The following is a 13981-nucleotide window of genomic DNA, read 5'->3' on the forward strand; positions in this document are numbered from 1 at the left end:
TGCAATGAAATGGGATCTCCGCCCCTGATAGGTTCTACACATACATGAAATACATTTCCTATTTAATGGATGCAAAGTAAAAAGCAGCCAGCATTACTCCGTAGCAGATTACGTTAGATGTCAGATCAAGCTGGTTGGAGAAGGCACTTTCAACACCGAGCCACCAGCCAAGAGACCAACAGTGGTAGGGAGCAATGTACTTTTCGAGGTTTTATATAAAATAAGGTAGCCGTTATGCTAAAAGCGGTGCGGCTTTGTAGTTCACCAAAGTCGTACTAAAACATTTTGACAGAAAACACGAAATGTGAGGTCCTGACATGTGTTGTTGTTTGTTTGGAAATGATGCCGTAAGTTGGCCAATCACAGCCAAGGGGGTATCCAACTCTCTCCGACTCTTTAAGAAAAGTTAGACAAAAGCGTTCCTCTCCGAGGGCTCGGATGGGCGTCAACACCTGGGTGAAGGTGTTACCAAGGCGTGCCAAGGCGTGCCAAAGTGTCCCTCTACGACTGAATCGGAGAGAATTGGAGAAGTAAAAAACGGCCTTTAGTGCTTCCAGTCAATAATGATAATTATGATGGTGATGGTGATGATGATGATAATTATTATCATCAAAGTGTTATTTCAGAATAACTTCATGTTTCACAACTTCATGACCCAGTATCACTAATATCCACAAGAATCCACATCCATTTCTAAGAGTTCCCAATCTATTTCTATTCTGATACAGTTTCAGATAGTTGCCGAGGCTAGCACTAACCTGTCCTTCTGCTCATCCTATGGCCCAACATTTTCATAATGCTTCGCTCCATTATAGATTGGAGAATGCCATTAAGTACGTTTTATCTTGGTTTTACAATATGATTTTATTTGTATGTATTTTCACTTGTAACTATGCCACATGTAAATATAAGCAGGGGAAAACTGACTTAAAAACCTGTTGACGTTCTGGTGCTTTTCATTTGTGTTGTGAGTACCTAACATCACAGCTGTGGAACATGAGTATCTTTAGTGTTGATTGTGGTACTGATGTTCGGCTATAGGATGATTATTTGTTGAAATGGGAGATTAGGCCTGTGATGTTTCAAATTGATCATCACAGCCACCTACCCACTAAAACATTACTACACGTCCTTTGATTTGTGAAGCAGCCTCTTCCATGTCATTAATTAGATACCCAAAAAGTGTTGTTGTTTTTAGCAGGAAAAACTCTAGACTGGTCACAGTAGTACTGCTTTAACATCAGCAAAGGTGCTTATTTCTATTGTCTGTGGAGCTAGTCTGAAACATGTGCTGAGAAAATAAAGGGGAGGAACAGAAACAACAGAAGATATGAAAGGGCTTAGAAGGGAAAGTAATTGATAAAGAAGAGCTGTGGAGGAAGGTGCACAGAAGTACAGACGTAAAACAAAAGAGACAAAAGCAATAGAGAAAATTGGAGACATAAAGGTGAGATGAGTAGAACAGGAGAAGAGTAGTTATTTTCTTTCTTTCTGCCAACAACAGAGGGAAAATTGACATCATCATTTATCAGTGTCTGTTGGGTCTTTTGTGTGAAGTGGTGTCAACAGTCAGAGGAGGATAGTGCCAAGTCTGCTCTGTGCTGCATAGTCCTTATGAAAACATAGCTCTTGCTTGGTGTATGGACCTGGACCTCCAGGGCCCAGGATATACCAGAGACACAAGACTCTGAAAATGAATTTGTATTGAGTATTAACAGCAATATACATTTACTCATGAATGGTCATTATGCCATTGATTATTGATAACATGACTCTAAAAACATAGCGATGATGGATGGGGTCAATCCTGCTATGCTCATGTACATGTTTTTCTGTGCAAATTTGTGTCTCCAAGTCATCGTCCAAACATCCTCACTCTCATGTATGGGAGGATAATTATTGTCACAGAAGCAGCATGAACCGATACAATCAGTCGGGTGAACATAGTATAGGGAGTTATCCAAAGGGTTGACATTTATTTATGAAGGTCAACTGAAACTACACTGGAAAATAAAGGTTTGGCAATATCCCAGTGGGCTATTTATTCTTTTGAGCACAATAATAAAGGGAAATTAATGTTCTCAAGTTATGTCTTTGCAGGACTTCTGATAACAGACGAAACATCCTAGCAAGGCCTCTGACTTGGGAACTAAAGAAGCCTTAGAGTTTTCACACTGGAATTCACTGTGAGGCTGACATTTTACAAAAGTGCAGTAACTCCCACCTATCCTCTACAGAGATGAAAGACAGGATGTGGTAGGGTACGATGTTGTCCTAAACAATGATGTCCTAAGTCAAATGCTATGGGGGAAGAGGGAACCGGTGGATAAAGGCCATACTAGAATTATCAAGAATGTCTACCCAGTTGTGAATGACCTTCAAGCGGTTTGGGTCTGAATCAGTAGGATTTTTGTAAAATGTTGTCAATGTCTGGCCCATGCTAGGGACTATACCAGAATTCCTATAATGGAGACAAGGACTATGCAACAACTCTGTGGAAACCAGCCGGCAGAGGCCTATCCACTGAGTGTTGACCAAGAGTGGTTTGGATAGGACAGACCAAAGTGTGCTCTGAGCAGTAAAATAAAAGAATGCATTATCCTGTGGCTAGACTTGATGATCTGACATGTTTGTCATTTTGACTATACTGTACATGGTGCCTGCTTAAAAAACATGAACGACCGGAAAGGTCAGTTAAAGTTACAATCTGCAATTCTGGTGAAAGTTTGTTGATATTTGAGATGAACATCCAATCAAATGACAGCCTTCCTCTCTGTGCTCCCATGGCAACATGTTTATTGACTGGAACCGTATATAGCACCTTTTATATAGCATGGATATCTCCCATCTACAGAGCCAAGACTGTGTACGAACACAGTGAGGAGTGATTCACTGAATTTGACCAAAAGTGTTTTAGATTTAAATTGCGAACTGTACATTTAAAATTATACCAATAATGGAAATCCACTGACTGGAAGGATTATACGTATTGAAACTGCAGGGAACAGCATAATGTGGAGTGTGGTAAATAAATATGGAAACAGTTACAATTACTTTATGAGATCCATAAAATTACCAAGTACTAGGCTATAATACAGTTGCTAAGAGTACTAAAGGGAATGACACTTGAGGATTTATATGAATGATGAACAACACATATTTTAATATTGTGTATAAAAATATTAATGGGCAACATTGTGTTCTCTCTCCACACCAGTCAGAGACCTGAGAAAGATAGGCTGTTTTTCAAGCACATGTGTAAACAAAACTTCATTATGCAATTGTAACAAAAGACTCAACCAGATATATATCATTCCCAATAAAAATTATGTTTAACAACTTATCTCTTTTGAAACACTGCCACCTACTGGAAATTATATCCACACAAAAACAGAGTAGGCATGCAACACTATACTTACTTTTGTAAGTATCAATCTACAATTCTAATTAAAGTTGCTTTGAAAAGAAACATCTGATAAATAACTAAACCTAATTCAATAAAGAATATGCAACTGTGAAAAGGCAGCCCCTCCTTTCCACCAACGCACCTGACACAACCCGCGACATTTAACTGAACACTAGTTAGGGAGTTAGCGCGAGGCGCATTCTTTTCACAGCAAGGTAGTTTTTGTGTTGCTCATCTCAAAGGTAGCATGTGTTCATTGTGCCTGGCTAAGAGACCTGTGTAGCCTTGCCTGTAATCCAATTTACAAAAAGCAGGTGATTTTGCAGTTTCTCTTCAACAAAATATACCTCAGCATTTGGTTATCTGCTATTCTGTCACTTTCAGGCATTTCCAGAGTGCCCTTCAAAATTATTGGTATCCTTAATTTGTGGAGGAGAAAATTTCTCTTACTGTGTATCAAATATTGTCTTTACTCAGCAAGGTGCTTGCACTGGCGCCTCACAGCAAGAAGGTCATGGGTTCGATTCCCGCACGGGGCGCTGTTGGCTCTGGGGGGCAGGTCCTCCCCAGACCTTCAGTGCTCAGGTGGGCTATCTCAGGTGGCCTGTCTCTGTGAAGTTTGCATGTTTTCCCTGTGTTCACAAGGGGTTTCCTCCACTAAGAACCCCAACAGAAAAAACATGCCAAATAACAGATAACATGTCCATCCCTGACCAAAGATGCATAGTTCACTTCACCTGGTCCCCGGGCGCTACAAGCTGCCCACTGCTCCTGGGGGGTCCTTGAGAAAGGACGGTCCAGGATGGGAAAAAGCAGAAAATAAATTCACCGCAACCTCAGGTTTGCCTGCGTGTGTGTGTGTCCTGTGGCGCCTCCATATATGCACGTGTGTGTTCCAGGGTGTCGTGTGTGCCATTAAAAACCTGACAAAGTCTTAATTACTTACTTACAATGAAAGAAAATACATCAATTCCCATTTCAATTTTATATGAGCCCATTTCCACAAGAAGCATGTCACAGGTGATCACTTATTCTGATTAACTTAATTATTTGCATCCCCTCATTTAGTATTTTGTACAACCCCCTTTTGCCAACAGAACAGCACTGAGTCTTCTCTTGTAATGTCTTATAAGACTTGAGAACGCAGAAGAGGGGATTTTCAACCATATCTCAACACAGTATCTCTCCAGATCTTGCTGAGTTTTAGGTCTTCCCTTGTGCATTCTCTTCTTGAGCACAGCCCACAGGTTTTCAGTTGGATTTAGGTCAGGGGACTGGGATGGCCATGGCAAAAGCTTGAGTTTATGTTCATTTAGCCTCGTTTGAGTGGATGTTGATGTGGTCCTGCTTGAAGATCCAACCATGACCTACAGCTCCAACAGTGACTACTAAAACACTCAACCTAAAAAAGATTATAAATGGAGACAAAAAATGTCATGATCTTTTTGTTAATGACAAAAATGTAGAAGACTGTCATAATGTCACAAACAAACTGAATATGTTCTACAAATACCCTGCCCAAACAAACAGAATGGGATTTATAAATGCCCCATGATTTGCAAATATGCACACCATGCTTTACCAATACAAATAGCACCTCTCAAACAAGCATATTGCAATACAAGAAACACCTTTCATTGCAAATATAAATGCCACTAGCAAACAAACAAAGTAGCATTTTTATTTGCAAAACACATTTTTTTTTTTATTCATATAATAATTTGTACCTAAATTCAACACCTAATTATGCATAACACTTACAGTCCTAAAGTGGAAAACTGTTGAAGACAGCAATGACCACAATGTGGAAGTAAAACGTTTTCTACTATCTTTGTATTTTCTTTTTAGGTTTCTTCGAAGTATTTAATATTTCTTCTTATGTGTCAATGCCCCAATGTACTTACCATAACCTTTGCTCCCAATGGTCTGGATTATACCCTCCTCATATCCCTCTCAATGCTATCAACAATAGGCTGTACCTTCTTCATAACAATTCAGGAAGGTAAGACTTAGGCCCAATCTCAATACTTCCCCTTACCCCTTATCTTACCCCTTACCCTTGAAATTGCGCGTTCATGTGAGAGCTAGTGGTGTCTCAATACCCAACTTGATCAAGATTAAGGGGTAAGTTTAAGGCTGAATCCCATTTCTCCCGCTACCCCTTCGTCTTTCCCCTTCCCCTCCGTTTTGCGCGTTCATGTGAAGCGGTAGGGCTGTCCCAATTCACGTTAAGACAGAGGGGTAGGGGAAGGGGAAGCGCTTTCTACCGCTCCAAACGGAGATTTTCCGAGGGCACACTTCAAACGGAGGGGTAGACTGATTTCCCTCAATGCATTGCGAACCCGTGATCATTAAAGAACAAACATCGCGCGAGTCCATTTAAAAATGTCGGAAACAGCAGGGAAAGCATCACACAAATGAAAGTATTTTCTTTGTAATTCATGATTTTAAAACTTGTTTGATGAAATGTTGCATTGTGTAAATAACAGCTGCAGGCGCCATGTTTGTTTATGTCTGGTGAGTGACAGCTGTCGCTCTCCGGTAACGTAACAGCCAACGCTTCGTACTGATGACGTACGTAATTGTTGAAGTGCTATCCCAATTCGAAGGGCTAGCGTTTCAACCCCTTCCGCTACCGCTCCGTTTGAAAAAGCGAAGGCGAAGGGGTAGGGGTAAGGGTTGCGGTAGAGATGAGAAATGGGATTGGGCCTAAGTGGTGTATGGCCCTCGTTTTTAAGCTGATCGGAGAGCTACCTTGCTCCTCCAAGGGCTATCCCAGAGCACACAGCGAAACCAGTTCGGGAATTAAAAAAAAAAATGGCTGCTTGAAGCGAGGAATATTTTACATGAATAAAGCTATCTACACAACTTTTTATATGTTTATAATGACTCGGTTTGATCTGAAATGTACTACACGAGCGATGCATAGAATTGTCGGTCTTAACTGAAGCTTTCAAACGGTAGTTTTAGGATACAATTAGCGTGTATACCACCACTCCATTGGCTTATATGGTAGCTTGCCAGCTATCATGCTACATACACTACATGTAAGTATTTTTGGCTTATAATTAATTTAAAAATAACGACAGTCTTGTTTCTACACAGTTGTATACATATATATTTGCAACCATGTTCTTCATTAGACTTTTTTTTAAATCGCTAGTTTCATAGCTCATACAGTCACGCATGACGTACCCGAAACCTAGTGGCGTCTCATTTCATGGGAAAGATCTCAGCCCTTGGGCCTTACACTTGCAAGTGCTAGGGTTAAGACTAGATTAAGCAAAAGGGGCAAGGAGAAGAATCGAGATTCGGCCTTATTTTCGAAATCCTAGGGAAGCTTATCAACTTCCTACTCTAACAAAAGGTGCCTTGAAAATACTTTGTTCGACTCAGTGACATTTTCAACAGTAACACCTTGGATCACATACACTTTAAAACGTGTGTTTTCTGGTTACTTTCTAATAAAGACACCAGCTGAAAACCTGTGAGGCATCTGTTTTTATCCACTTGCACAGTACGAGAATCCCACTTCTGTTTGTATCCTGGTCAGAGATATCCTCAGTTTCTTGCCAATTTCTTGAATGGAATGGCCTTAATTTCTTACGATTATCATAGATTGACTAATTCCTGAAGAAAGTGATACATTTGATACATTTTAGGTTTTTTGTATTAAAACAAAAAAAAGAACCACATTTCCAAGTGATTCCAAACTTTTGAACAGTTGTTCCACTAGAGGGCGCACAGAGACTGAAAATAGTTCACGTCTCTCACCACCACCCAGTCCTTTCACAGGCTAATGGCAGAAAGGGCTGCATTTTTCCTCTGCTTATCGCTGTCACCAATAAAGACAGGTATTGGTATTTATATAAAGTATAAATCATCAGTTGTAGTATCATTTCAAACTACGTTTCTGCTGCTCACTCACAGTGACAAGGATGAAAGGTAGCACCCGTAATGAGTTGGTGTGTACCCATGATTATTTTACACAGTCATACTCCTGACCCTGAGCCTCATCTTGTCAGTCACTTTACGTTCTTCTTAAAGTATAAAAAGCACAATATGAATAAACATTGTATTTTCAAGAGTAGTTGTTGTAATGGCAATATTATTATTGTGACCATGAGTTAGATTAGAAGTCAGGTCTGTAGTATCAGTATCTGTAGGATTCTCAAGAACAGGATGCAAAAACCTGACATTAACTGTAACAACGGCAATGTGTGATTACTTCAACGTATCTAAATTCCTTTGTAGCATGATTAAGACACAGGAAAAGAGGCATTCACACCTTACAACATATTAACAGTTATTACTGAAAAAAGGTGTGTGTGCTTCTCCTAAACAAACACTCCCAGGATCCCATTGTGGTTTCGATTCACAGTGTCATGACCCCCTGCTCAGATGGATTGGTACAAAAGGAAACAATTGAAATTGAAATACAACTAAATAACTCTGAGAACACAGACATCTGAGCATATGTTACATTAACTGATCTTATTCATGTGTGTGTGTGTGTGTGTGTGTGTGTGTGTGTGTGTGTGTGTGTGTGTGTGTGTGTGTGTGTGTGTGTGTGTATGTGTGTGTAATTCAGTTCTTGTCAAGTGAGCTTCTTAAAGACAGTCTTTGAGGTGGGATCTTTGAGGTGGCATTCAGAGACACAGAAAGAGAAAACCAACCTCAGTTATATTCACCTATAATATTCAGTTATATTCACCTATAATATTCAGTTATATTCACGTATAATATTCAGTTATATTCACGTTTAATATTCAGGTGCTCTGAGATGTTAGAAATATACTGAAATATCCATTACTTCTGGATTCTCAACTCCAATTTGAAATACATGAAATGAACATACAGAGACTCTATAGCAAGACTCAAAAACAGATCTTGGACGACAGCGTAAGACTGAAGTCAATGCAACAATTGGACGACAGCGTAAGACTGAAGTCAATGCAACAATTGTCAGAATGACAATGCAACAAATCAATAATCTGCATGGAACTCTATGACCCCATCTCTGATCAAATAAATGTGGGAGCAGGTCACAGCAAGTTCTCCAGGCCCTTTCCAGAATCCTCAGGCAGGCTGATACGTCAAAGTGACTCATAATTCTGAATCACTTGAGGCAAAAAAATGAACCTTACATAATAATATTGGTTGAAATGTAAATATTTCCTCCCTTATAGGTAGAAATACAACTTTATGTAAATAAAGACTATGGAAATGTCTCACTGCAGTAAAGGTCTCTGGTTTAGACTATGGAGATGTCTCACTGCAGTTAAGGCCTCTGGTTTAGACTATGGAGATGTCTCACTGCAGTTAAGGCCTCTGGTTTAGACTATGGAAATGTCTCACTGCAGTTAAGGCCTCTGGTTTAGACTATGGAGATGTCTCACTGCAGTTAAGGCCTCTGGTTTAGACTATGGAGATGATGAGCTGCAGTAAAGGTCTCTGGTTTAGACTATGGAGATGTCTCACTGCAGTAAAAGCCTCTGGTTTAGACTATGGAGATGTCTCACTGCAGTAAAGGTCTCTGGTTTAGACTATGGAGATGATAAGCTGCAGTTAAGGCCTCTGGTTTAGACTATGGAGATGATGAGCAGTTGGGAGCTTAGTACTAAGGCTCAAACCTCTGTGAAGTGAAACGTCCAGTAAAAACTACAGACTCATTTCTAAGTGAGATGTGGGAATAAAGTCATCACTGGAATTTTTCTTGTTTTTTGTGTAAAAGATTACATTGCAGTGCATGAATTAAATCTTCCTCTGACTTTCTAAAGAAGGTCCATGCAGAAGACAATCACGCACACACGAACACAAAACCTTCAAATCTTTCCACATTGTCTTTAAAAATCTCCCCCCAGTAAAAAACTATCATCCAACCCCATCTTATACAGCTTTCAGATTTTACACGCCTCCCTGGGAACATCAGATGTCTATTTAATGTCATGGTAACATGCATCTCTCTTTGCTGTTCATTAATGGCTGTGAAGCCACTCCATGTGCCAGACACAATTGAAACCAAATGACCTGTTTGAGGCCCGCATGTGCAGTGATGGGTACACTGGTATGCTCTTGCATCGCTCCGGCTCTTGACACAGAGCAGATCAGCTCTGCATTCTGCCAGAGGTATGTGAGTGAAACCGTGCCCTGGGCCTGTGGTCTGAATGCTTCTCAAATGCTCTGTGAAAATACTGCAGAATGCTAACTGGATAGGAACATTGGCGAAGGGCTGAGGTATTTCCACTTCTGGTCCAAAGTGTAATGTAGAAAATCTCAAGGACATGCTATTGTGTTTTCTGAAAAAAAGAAGGATAAAGTGAGAGAAAAACGAATCGAAAGAAATACAATTATTCAACTTTTTCACGTGAACATCTAAACAGATGCACATATTTTTCTTTTGATACGATATTAATATTATGATATTAATATAAGCATTATGTACATCCATTATTTATCAGTGAAGCCTAATAAAATTGTTCTAGATTTTTCCCTTTTCTGCACACTGCTGCAGATTTATGTCCGTGCTTGGAGAGGCCTCCATTTACACCCAAAAACCATGACATCACAAGTGCACAACATAGAGAAGAGTGTAGTATTGCTGTTGGAGGCCAGCCAGACATGCAGATGGTGCTTGTTTGTGTTCTTCGAGAGTGCTTCAGAGCCCCACACCTCCTTGGTGACCATGACGATCTGCTGCACTTAGGGGTCAGAGAGTGCTGTGTGCAGACATTTGTCAAGTAGTGTGGTTATTCCCCCAATAACAACAGCCTTTGCAGGGGCAGTTCTTTCCCCTGTTTTTAAAGCACTCTTCAACAAAACATAAATGGAAGCAGGGAAAAATGGGCCGAGAAGAAAGGGAGAGGGATTGTGTATGTGCGTCACAGCCCGTCGTGGTGCATTAGCAGTGGTGATGAGCAGATGAGCAGAGGGAGTGTCCACCTGCCTGCTGCACTATAGCAACAACAACAACAGGGAACCCCCAACCTGGGAATCCTCTGCTCTGGAATGCTGCTCTTGGGGCGGCCCTGCAGTCGGCACAGATGTTTGTGTCTTGTATGAGGTTGCCACGGCAACGTGAGGCCATGCAAGGAAAACCCCTTATCTGCTGATGCTGCTGTCTTAGTCGTCACAGAGCAAAGGCCGACAGGTAACTGCCAACCGCTCCCTGCGTGGCAAGCCTGCACCGTTGTCATGGGGATACTCTACTGTTTGGCCGGAAGAGGACCATAATAAGCTTGTGTAAGAGTTCTTTTAAAGGTACAGTAAAAAGTTGGGCGTCCACTGGCTCTGTGTCAAAACTGAGGCACGCACGCACTTTCACACACGTTACGTGCAGACTTACTTTTCATGAATGGGCCACAGACTGTTTATCTTTGTAAAGGTGTGGAGAGTGGAGGAAGGGTGAACCCAAGCCCAGAGAACAGCAGTAGATTGGGTAAGGCTGATAGGTTTGTCTCTTTAATGCGTCATTTCAGATTGATTGTGGATTCATTTCACTTTCTTGGTCTTGTTTCAAATGCCATATTTTTCCATTCAAAAGCCTTAAGCCCTGTAAGACAACTGTGGCTTTTTATGAACAATTGATATTTTAACAAATTCCAAAGCAAGAAGCATACATTTAAACATCTGTGTGTCTATTAATATAATGATGCACACATAGCAAAATAAACCATTAAGTGTCAATTTTCCCAAATTCCCTATTTGATTTGATTGTGTGACTAGCTCTGGTAACATTTACTTATACAGTCACTACATGCTTTATATGGTAACATTAACATTTCTGTTTACTACACTGTACATGATGGCAATTAAAAATTGTATGCATTGCAAAATACTCGATGCTCCCACTGAAACTGAATCTGGAAAAGTTGAATAGTTTTACATCTGAATATGCCTAATATTGTACAAAATCAGGCAGGAGTTAGCCTCATCAATCTAAGAACCTAATCCGTGATACACAAATCTCAAAATTTCCAAAAAACATCTTCCCTCAGCAGATCCCACCTTCCCCTTATTTTGTCTGGGCAGAGAGCGGAAGTGCCACAGGCTCAGTCAATGCAATCCTGGGATGGGACAGTCTCTGAGTCACACAGGGCAGTATTTCAGGCATTATGTCGTAATCAAGTGTGATACAATCTATTGTGTGTATATGTCTATCTTGGGTTTGACATGTAGTTTTTTTTTAATAACAACAACATAGAGTTTTTATAACAATAACAGATTTGTAATCTGCTGACAGGTTGTTTTTCCCTTTGCTTTGGTTATTGCCTAGAGGATTGTTAAACAATTATCTGAAGGCAGGATATGATGTGTATGATGTTTAATCTGTCAGGAGAAGTTGAAAAGTAGTCACTGTACCTCTCCTGACTCCAGCTCACCTAAACTAATAGTTCAGTGGTAGGTTGGATTGCAGCTGTCCCAGAAGATGAATGGCCCTGAATATGTTTCTACAGTATGCCAACATTGTATTTGACTGGCCTTGTGGGAATGAAACAAGTAGACTTGCCTGGGTCTAAGAGGGGCTTCATGTGGTGCCTACAATGGAAATCACATGTTGATTTGTTGTGGAGATGGATGTCTAGACTACATTCATAGCTGCCATAGCTGTCAAATGTATTTCTGCTACATGCATTTGACCAGTTTTGATAGATCTTGCAAATCTTGCAACTGTGGACAACTGCAAAAAGTATACCACTGCTATGGGCTTGTACTATATTTAACTTAGTAGTTAGCGGAAAATTATGAACATTCTACCATTGTAGGTTCATGGGGACATTTCAAGCTTTCATTGAAACGTTTTCATGAAGTAACACAGTTACAAGCTCAATTAAACAAAGATAACAATAACATATGTCATTGACTAGATTTACTTAGTGAGATTTTGACAGAGTGGCTATATTTTGTGTGTTTTTTTGTAACAAGAATTTGAACCATGGTGTGCATAACATGAATACTGGACTGATGTTAAACTCAATGAAACGGATTGTTAAACCCAGTCAGGCGCGTGTGTGCTTAGGCTCATGTCGTTTTAGAGAAAGACTGCAGCCAACATACCGAGAGCGCCCTTTGAAGACCCATGTGAAAGTGTCCACCACATTTGTTTTGTAGTTTGTCCCAAAATGCTTTGGCAAATTTTAGCTTTGCATCAAAAATATGCAGTTTGGGAAAGGACAGTGAAGGTAAAAGTGAAAAAGTGGAAGAGGATCTATGAGAAACCCTTTCCTGCTGAGGAGGGGGTAACAGATGTGGTTTCTCTTCCTTACACCACGATAAAGCTCTCTGGTAGGAGCACCCCAAGTGTCATGGAGACAATTTTGTTCAGTTTTACAGGCTTGTCTCCTCTCTCTCCTTTACATCTCGTATTTCATCTCTTTTCATCCTTCGCTGTCGCTGTTAGCCCTTGTTATGTTATTTGGCTCAGTGTGTAGTTTAAAGAGGTCAGAGTAACTGCATGTATCATTGAAAAATATATTAGGAAAAAGGCCATCAAGAATGTTTCAATACTTACATTTACAAAGGCAAACAAGATATTTCCTTATGTTGTTCTTCACCTTTTACCCATAAATCTAGACTGTAATAACTTCTGCATGTTAATGTTCCCATTTGGTTTGTTTTCTGTAGATAGCTTGCAGTCTCTGAGGTAAGGCTCATTGTAATAAGGCCAAAAGGTCTCTTATTTTATGATCAGAGTCATTTCATCTTCCTGTTTTGATCTTAAGGTTATGTCGACTTTGTGTTTTTGGAATTACTTCCCGATACCCACATCAAAAATGCCTCTAGATGGTAGGGCCTTGTTAGATCTGCTCTAAATCAGATAGAGATGACAATTTAACCCTACCTGACTGCTTCTTTGATGATGTGAATGTAGGGAGATTTGAACTTTTGTTTAAGGTTATCAAGCTATTTCCTTAATGTTAATATATTCAGAACCATAAAACATTAATTAGAATAATTAAATACCCATCCTGGGGGCACATAATCCCTCAGAGCGACCGGTCACAACACAAAATCCCCAGGACATTGAAATTGCAAAGTCGAGTGGAACATTTAATAAAATAGCAATCAATAAATCAAAGCAACCTTTAACAGCCTTTCTTAATCTTTAATCAAATACAAAATCATTTCGACATACTTATATTCGAACAATCCTTATTGTGTGAAAGAGGTTCTAGTAAATAACCTATTTCACTCAAATCCCTGACACTAAACCGCACAACAATCACACAAGGTTTACATGCTTAGGTATGTTTTTATTTGTATGTATCTACAACATAATTACACATTGCCCCTCTATTTATATTTGTTAAAGATGCTGTGTGATATTTAGGCCCTACTCAGTGAAGTCAATACAGTAAGAGTATATACCATCTCAGTTACTTTCATGTTCACTTACTGTAGTTCTCTACATTACATTATATATATGCAGTCGTTTCTATCAATTAAACCGTCAGTTAAAGACCACTCTAGTATTGAATGTGAACATTGCAGGCAACAAATAGCCAAACTAAAATATTCTCAGGCCTGTCTCAAATGTATATTAAATGTGCAGTCGTCAATCTAGGTGGAAGATTG

The sequence above is a fragment of the Sprattus sprattus genome, assembly GCF_963457725.1.
Source record: "Sprattus sprattus genome assembly, chromosome: 11".
NCBI classification, from domain to species: domain Eukaryota; kingdom Metazoa; phylum Chordata; class Actinopteri; order Clupeiformes; family Clupeidae; genus Sprattus; species Sprattus sprattus.